At 38.8% G+C, this 6,864-nt stretch overlaps 1 long non-coding RNA gene across 1 annotated transcript in view; it reads left to right on the top strand.

Moving 5' to 3' along the window:
- LOC133045718 (uncharacterized) overlaps nucleotides 1–6,617 on the top strand; it is a 33,413-nt gene extending 26,796 nt beyond the window's left edge. Inside the window, exon 2 of the long non-coding RNA XR_009690327.1 lies at nucleotides 6,288–6,617. This is a non-coding gene — a long non-coding RNA (uncharacterized LOC133045718). The remainder of the gene's footprint in view (nucleotides 1–6,287) is intronic.
- Nucleotides 6,618–6,864: the final 247 nt, after the last annotated feature.

The raw sequence follows: 6,864 nt of genomic DNA on the forward strand, positions 1-6,864 counted from the left end.
GGGACCTAACAGTAAATATTTTCAGCTCTGTGGGACATGTAGCTTCTGTCACTGCTACTCAGTTCGCGTGTTGTAGTGTGTAAGTGGCTATAGACAAGGAATGAGGGTGGCTATATTGCGATTAATCTTATTTGCAGAAATAGGCAGTGAGATGGACTGGGCCCAGGGGAGATGGTTCACCAGCCCCAACTCTATAGAAGTTGTCTCTAATGTTCTTGATTATGTTTGCTATCAGTTGAAACAAAGCGAAACACTCATTCAAACCTGAAACACTTAAGAATATATACCCACAGTAAATGTTTAGTTATGTATTAAATTATATGTAAGGACAAATTTGCTAACATATTCTGAATATTATAAAACATACACAAAAATAGAACTTTAAAAAATGAGACATAGATACAACAGTGCTTAATTGTGATGACTGCATATTATTACCCAAGATCTAAAAGTACAATATATAGGGAGGGCTAGGTTCATAGTTAATGACAGAGAGTGGACTTAAATCCATAATGTAAATGGTCTTCCTGGTAATTTCAAAATTGCTTGGCTAACTTATTAGATTCAAACAGATCTTTATTTATATCTTGTAATGTTACTGGCAAAGAGTTAAAATTATTTTTCATTTTAATAAGCTTATATTGTTTGTGCTGTGTTCCAAAAATATTATTTGCCATAAAAGTCCTGTGGGGGTGCATACTGTTCTTATCCCATATTTACACTTTTGAAACCTATAGCACAGAGAGTTAGGTAAATTGCCCAAAGTCACACTTCTGCTAGGTGGCTGGCTCCAGAATCCTTGTTCTTATCTACTGAACTAAGCTGTCTCTCCCACTTTTTTACTGTTCCCTTAAACTTTCACTTTTACAATTAAACTTCAGTCCACATTTTGTTTCAGGGATACTTGAAAGCTATTTGTCTATTTAGGGTATGGTGACCTTAGCTAACACTAGACAATATAGTCCAAAAATCCACTTAATCAGACACATGCAACATACTAGAGTATATTGTAACCTAATAAATGGGACAGGATGAATCCCTCAGTTTAAGGAATTCCTACTTTCCCTCTAGGAAAACCAGAGAAATCTGTTCATTGACAGATGGACTAACCAAGGAAGGTTCAATTTGTGTTGGTGGTTGTGTTCAGTCTAAGCTGTGTCCGACACTTTGCAACCCCATGAACTGCAAAATGCCAGGCTTCCCTGTCCTTCACTATCTCCCAGAATTTGCTCAGATTCATGTCCATTGAGCCAGTGATGTCATCTAACCATCTCGTCCTCTGCGGCCCCGTTTTCCTTCTGCCTTCATTCTGTCCCAGCATCAATGTCTTTTCCCATGAATAAGCTTTTTGAATCAGGTGGCCAAAGTATTGGAGCTTCAGCTTCAACATCAGTCCTTCCAATGGATATTCAAGGATGATTTCCTTTAGTATTTACTGGTTTGATCTCCTTGCAGTCCAAGGGACTCTTAAGAGTCTTCTCTAGCCCCACAATTTGAAAGCATCATTTCTTCAGCACTCAGACTTCCTTATGGTCCAACTCTCACATCCATACACGACTACTGGAAAAACCATAGCTTTGACTATACGGACCTATGTTGGCAAAGTGATGTCTCTGTTCCATTTGCATATAAAGAATTACTTTTTTTTTAGATATATAAGTTCTAACATATTCTTTCCATTCCTTAGTGGAAGATCTTCCACACCTTCTGGAATATGCTATCTGGGTTTGTCTAAAAGACTGACCTTATGTTTTAATTATTTTATACTGTGTCCCTAATAAAATGTTGATCTTGTTTATGCTAATAAACATAACGAAGACTAATCTATAATAGCTATGATAGCCATTATAATTATTTGATATATAAGGTTACAATTAGATGTCATTGAACTAATCTTTAGCTGTTCTTAATCATTCTGTAAGCTTAAAACTGCTTCTCTGGACTTAAAGAGAAAATAATCTTCAAAGCTCTGAACTTCACTGCAGGGCAAAAGTTTAATGTGTAATATCCCATTCAGCAATATTCCTCTTTCCTTTAATATCTCAGTCTGTGAACTGATGCTTACCACTGTCTCCATCAGTGGTTCCCAAGTTTTCATGCAAATCAGGGTCACCTGAAGGGCTTACTATAACACAGATTCCTGGGCTCTGGCCTCAAATTTCTCATTCAGTTGGTCTGGGGTGGGACCTTAGAATTTGCATTTCTAATATCTGGGACCACCCAGATGGGGCTGCTGCTACTGGTCCATGGAAACACTGCTCTGGATAACTATCAGCCATGCTCATTCCAGGAAGCAGAAATCGTCTTTCTGTTCTACACATGATTTTCTATGACATGTGATTTTGCTATTACTCAGAAATCTTGATCCCATATCCAATCCCATATCCCTAGCTAGACCACTTAGGGCTTATCCTTGCTGTGAGCTTTTAACCCATGCCAATTCGCTTCAATCCTTACTCAACAACTACCATACTCAACGACTACCACCAAACCTACCCTCAATGATTCTTGGCTTGTCCTAGAAGAGAGGCTGACATTAATTGTGAGAAGAGTTCAACAAAGTTGAATCCTTTTTCTTTTTCTTTTTTCACTCTATATTCTTTCTCTGACCAATTTCATATGATCACTCCCACGTTTCAACTATCACCTTAAATATGATGATTTTTCAACCATAAGTCTTGGCTCTGACCTCTATTATCTTCATTTTATGGATCAAAAAACAGGTGCTCAAGTGCACAAAGCTATCAAATATCAGCTGTCAATATCAGGGGTACGAAGTCTTACCTATTTTCTATTCTCCTTGTAGCCCATCACAGCACTTTCTTAAAATACAAAGTACTGGAGTGGCACTCAGGCCTCAGAGCTATTCCTCCAGCCTTGTTTCCCTACACGTTCCTCTACAACCCTCAGCTCCGTTACTCATCATTCTCTGGCTTTACTTTCCTGCTTTGGTCCTACAGTTCCCTGTCTAAAATCCAACAAATTTTCACCCCCAAAAACCCTTCACATACCTCAGTGTCAAGCTTAAGAATGACCTCTTTCACCCACACCCCAAGTTAGGATGAACTATTCCTTCTTCTGTGTAGCTTACTTAGAACTTACACTATTCCACCCTGCTTTATACTAGCCATTTATATGTTTATTTCCACATAGTCATCTCTTAATTCAAGGACGACCATCTCATTTAATTTTTCCTTTATTTTCCTCTCATCATTTGTAACAGTGATGTTAATTTGAATTGCTAACAGCTGCAATAGCAATCATGGTAAGTAAGGAATGGGGCTTCCCTGGTGGTTCAGTGGTTAAGAATCCGCCTGCCAATGCAGGGGACACAGTTTGATCCCTGTTCCTGGAAGATCCCATATGCTGCCGGGCAATTAAGCTCGTATGCCACAACTACTGAGCCCACACGTTCAAGAACCTGTGCTCTGCAATGAGAAGCCAGCACACAGCAATGAAGAGTAGCCCCCACTTTCTGAAAATAGAGAAAGCCCTCAGGCAGTAACAGAGACCAGCACAGCCAAAAATAAATAAGTAAAATTAAAAAAATAAAATAATAAATTAAAAAAACTCATGGTAGGAATGTTAACAAAACTTTGCTATTGTTACACAACAGTTTCAGCAATACTTGAAAACTAAAGTCTCTTATTTAAAAATACAGTATCAAAAAATAAATAAAAACATTGTATCAGCTTAATCTGTTTTTTAAGATTGTATTTAATACAATTTAATAACATTGTATTTCTTAATTTGTTGACATATTCTGATATAATATGAGAGCTTCATTTGAAATATCTATTTCTATTCAGCTTGATGCTCTGTGTGATAGACTCATTTATTTTGTGATAACATCAAAATCTGTCCATTATCCCTTAGAAATAAAATGCTTCCAAAGGAGGCCAGGGGTAGGGTTAGAGGGCAATCACTTTGTTTTCTCCTCTCCGAAGGTATTCCCTTTGTTCCTGGATTTTGAAGCAGGTCTGCTTTGTTAGAGATGTTAGGTGATGTCCTGGCCAGTTTAGAGCTAACCTAGGACTCAGTTATATTTCATGATAGGGAATCAGTAAGTGCATCTCACTGCCCTCACCATTTGGACAGCTTGAATCCAGCCCTTATTTATTTTGGAGCCTTTGAGAACTGACATAAAATCAAATTCCATACTTCTGGGCAAGCAGAAGGAACCCAAAGAAGAAAACAGAGAAGAAACTAAATGAGCCCCGTGGGAAATAAAGCCAGAGTGGACATTCAGTCCAAGTGGCAGAAATAACTTTCTTCTTAGAGGAAAAACTATTTAGAAATCAGTCAGTCACGTGTGGATGATGAACCAAAATGGTTCTAAATGTGACTGCTTTAATAAAGAACAGAAGAAAATTTAATAAGGACTTAAGAACACTTAATGAGGATGGAAGAAAATGATTAGGAAATAATTAAAAGGAAAACAGTGTATTCTACAAAGCAGAGAAATGTGATGAAAAATTAAGTGATCATTCTTTCCCCTTGGGCTTTTTCATTTTTTTCCAGGCTGGAAAAATATCCCTGCTTCTGCCCATACTTTGAAATATCTAGAACACTGAATTTATTGATGGAAAGTGTGCTTACCAACGAATCAGAGAAATTCTAAAGGGAAAAGAGTGTTGTACATATCAGGGGTACCCTAGAGACTCAGCTGTTCATAACTCTGCATGAACAGGGGGAAAGTGCTATAGTCCCATTAAAGAGCAACATAGTTGTTTAAAGAATGAACAAAAAGCAGCATTTCTTCATTAGTGTCATTGCAGGAAGCTGATGCTGTGAAAGCTGGAGGCCATCAAATGGAATATTGCAGCAATAAACCAGAATGAAAAAACGAAATGCTCCATTCTCTTGTCAATCTCACATGCTTGTCTCTTTCTTTTTAATATACTCGACACTACCCTGTTCAGCTAATGCATATTTGCAGTTTTGTTTTGTGCTCACTAATTGTGCTACAGGCGCTTATTCATTTGACAGAATTTGCTTTAAACGAAAGGAAACTGGCAGGTTGGAAGGAAAAACCCAATGTTGCCAAATCACCAATTAAGGAAACCGCCAGAGGGAAAACTGGTCCTGAGACTTGGTATCTGTAAAAATGATGTAAGGATGCCACACTTCAGAAGACGTTTTAAAGAGACACTTAATGAAGGACGTAAGAGAGGGGTGGCTGGCTAATGGATATGACTGCCAAATGTAGACCATGAAGATGGATACAATGGGGTACAGTCATATTTACAAAAATCTGGACAAGGAAACAACAAATACATCCAATTGTGATGCAGTTGACAGGTAGACTGATTCTCCCTCCATAACTGGAAGAAGTCAGCCTTATGATCAATTCTGTTCAAAACCCCTGTGACGGGATGTCACCTTGGTAGACAGTGCGTGTGTGTGTGATCAGTCAGTAGAGACACGAAAGTGAAGGGGCCACATGGCTCTGGCCCACCTTCTTGGATCTCATAATCTAGCAAAGGAGTAGGCAGGCACACGGGTTAATTGGATGAAGGGTGAAGCATGAAAGTGACAGCTTTTCCCACCGAGTCACCTGCCAGTATCAGGGTGACTGCTCCTCCTCTGGTCTCCCTCACCCTTCTTTCCTACAGCATCCTCAATTTTGTTCAATTTCTCCAGTATCCCCCAGTATCTGGCTCCTCCTGGAGAGGCAGCATCCAGTCCTTCATGTCTTGGAATTGCTGAAGAAGCTTTTATTCCTTCCTTCCTTCAAAGTCTTAAATAAATACATTTCTCTTTCTCTTGCTAATATGATCACTTCTATGGATTAATTTCAATGAACTGTTTCACATTTGATAATATACATGTTTCAATGCTATTCTCTCAAATCATCCCACCCTCACCTTCTCCCACAGAGTCCAAAAGACTGTTCTATACATCTCTGTCTCTTTTGCAGTCTCGCATATACAGTTATCATTACTATCTTTTTAAATTCCATATATATATAAATTCCATATATATATATGCATTAGTATACTGTATTGGTGTTTTTCTCTCTGGTTTACTTCACTCTGTGTAATTCAATGCCTGAGACAGGGTGCTCAGGGCTGGTGCACTGGGATGACCCAGAGGGATGGGATGGGGAGGGAGGTGGGAGGGGGGCTTAGGATGGGGAACACATGTACACCCATGGAGGATTCATGTCAATGTATGGCAAAACCACTACGATATTGTAAAGTAATTCGCCTCCAATTAAAGTAAATAAATTGAAAAAATTAATTTCAATGAACGATTATGAGCCACATCCTTGTCTCTTCATTCAGTTTTACAGAAGGCCCTCTCCCTGAGAAAGTGTGGAGGAGGAAGGGATGAGAGAAGCCCCACCTTGCCACAGATAACAGGCACCAGAATAGTGGTGTGAATATAGTTCTGGGAAATGACTGAGAACCTGGAGGTAGCATCATGGAAGACTTCATGGAAGAGGTGATGTTTGTTGAGTGGGATACTTGTGCTCACCACTGGGCTGTATACAGTCAAGTTATGGTTATGTACACAGTTATGGCTGTATACAGTCAAGCTATGGCTCCTGTCCTGAAAACATTCTGAGTCCAGCCAAGGAGATAAACATGCATGAAATAAAGAACAGAACAACCTATGGTTGCATGTGTGATACAAATGCATTGAAATTTTTGGAACTGAAATTTATTTTTCCATCTCTGTGCTACATAAGACATTTGAAAAACAATCAGGACTAGGCAAAAGCAACTTAGCTATTTGTTCTGGAAGAGACTTGCTTCTGTAACTTAGCACTGAACAAGTACAATAGCTCACTTTTCAAGATGAAAACCTTGCTTGTCGATACTCTAAGGCTCTTGATTTGTGGGGTTATCAATCAAAAGC

Source organism: Dama dama, chromosome 1 (assembly GCF_033118175.1).
Source record: "Dama dama isolate Ldn47 chromosome 1, ASM3311817v1, whole genome shotgun sequence".
Taxonomy (NCBI): domain Eukaryota; kingdom Metazoa; phylum Chordata; class Mammalia; order Artiodactyla; family Cervidae; genus Dama; species Dama dama.